We start from the raw sequence: 2,253 nt of genomic DNA, 5'->3' as shown, positions 1-2,253 counted from the left end.
AGACTATTTTAGACGCGTCGTGTCTACATGCTTGCTTGCTTGCATGGCATTCTTAAAATATTTCCTGTCATGACGTCAGAAGATTTTTCATTAAACAATGACAATGCATATTTCTTTAGAAACGTCTTTTTATAATCATGCATACTTATAAGAAATTCTCTATAAAACATTAATGCACTAAAACGGTGAATAGTGCAATTTAAAAATATCTGTTTGTGAAGTTATAAAAGGTGTTGGACTCAAACATTTTAAAAATACTCAAGTCAAACAATTTGTTTACAAAGGCAATTTAAGTTTAATAATTTTAAATCAAGATAATTTGTTGACGAATTATAATTACCGTCAACATATTTAATTTGTTAAAATAAAATTAAAGTTAAATTGGAATAAGTTTAGCATTAGGCAAATAAATAATTTAACAAGGGAAATCTTATTGAAAACTAGTCGGCAAACTTACAAGTTAGAATGATTTATTTTTCATTGAAAACTTTTAAAGTTTATCTGTTTACCGATATTAAATATATTTAAAAATATAAAAATCTTCATCTAACCATATTCTTGTTTTTGAAGCGGTTAATTATTATTTTAAAAAGTGAAAAATTATTCTTAACTGAAAAAAATCAATAATCACTAGAAAAATATTAAAAGTTTAATGTAGAAATATATAGGTGCTTGGCGTCTAGACCAAGAGTCGGCAAACTACGGCAAATTTGTCCGCCAAAAAAGTCGTCAGCCAGAAAAAATAATGAAAAACAAATCGTATAAAATTTTCCCCCAGGTCGAAAAAATTTGCTTTTTAGGTAAAATACCTTCAAAGGTAAAATAGTTTGCCCACCCCTGGTCTAGACTAGACAGTTGTTTAAGTAGGATTCAAATAAAATATTATCAAAAGTTTTGATCGAAAATGTATCTTTCCCACTAACAAGAATGTCTTCTGATTGATAAAATAGGAATAGTTAACAAGTTTTTCACAATAGTTAAAATTAGAAAAATTTTTACGACCAAACTCAACAGTATTTGTTCAATAGTTGTGCAGTTAATATTTATGTTTAGATTATGCCACGTATTCATGCGTAAGTTAAACAATCCAGAAATTTTAATGAAGTAAACAAAATTATTTTGATGTTTCAAAACGATGATGTATTTTTTGCTTTTTTAATTAATCTTTATCTTTCTATCTATCTGTTTATCTATTTATCTACCTACCTACCTACCTACCTACCTACCTACTTACCTACCTACCTACCTACCTACCTACCTACCTACCTACCTACCTACCTACCTACCTACCTACCTACCTACCTACCTACCTACCTACCTACCTACCTACCTACCTACCTACCTAATGGTTTATTATATATATATATATATATATATATATATATATATATATATATATATATATAAACCCTAAACCTAACCTTAACACATACTTTCTATCATTTTAACATTTCTTTTTATAATTTTTATCGAAAGTGTCATTTTCATTTGTCCTCTGTTTAAGTTTTCTAAAACAGGTGCAATGCTTCAAATAATGGTTTTATTCCAGTTTTATTAGCATTCATTTACAAGCGTTTACTAAAGTATGCACAGTACAAATACGGTGTACATGCCTTGCATGTTTTACTTTTTTTTCTTTGTCTCTGTGTAGCTTTTAATATTTATTGAACACATCTAAAATTATTTATACATTTACGTTTAAATTGTATTTCAGCATATAATTTAACAAACACCAATAGGTTTTTATTTGATAATTACCTCGTTAGAGACTCGAGGCTAAATAATTTAGCAATTCGTGCCACGTTTCACGCTTCACAAAACATGGAATGTTGTTTGATTGCTTTAAAAAAGAGCTGCATAGCGCTCGTCGTGTGTTAGATTCAGTCTGCTCGTGTTTTTATTCACATAGAATATGCATAGATATAGCACGTTTTAATGTGCTTCGTATGAATGGCGCGCAGTCGTTTAATGCTCACCAACGATTTAAACCTGCCTTACAATGAAATAGCTTGTTACTTAAATTAGCTTTATTCTCATGTTGATGGGTCGGCGGGTCAAGTATGCGCAGGTGCGTATATATATATATATATATATATATATATATATATATATATATATATATATATATATATATATATATATATATATATATATATATATATATATATATATATATATATATATATATATATATATATATATATATATATATATATATATATATATATATATATATATATATATATTTTTTTT

This window comes from Helobdella robusta, assembly GCF_000326865.2.
Source record: "Helobdella robusta unplaced genomic scaffold HELROscaffold_12, whole genome shotgun sequence".
Taxonomy (NCBI): Eukaryota; Metazoa; Annelida; class Clitellata; order Rhynchobdellida; family Glossiphoniidae; genus Helobdella; species Helobdella robusta.
Note: the sequence above shows the minus strand (reverse complement) of the source record.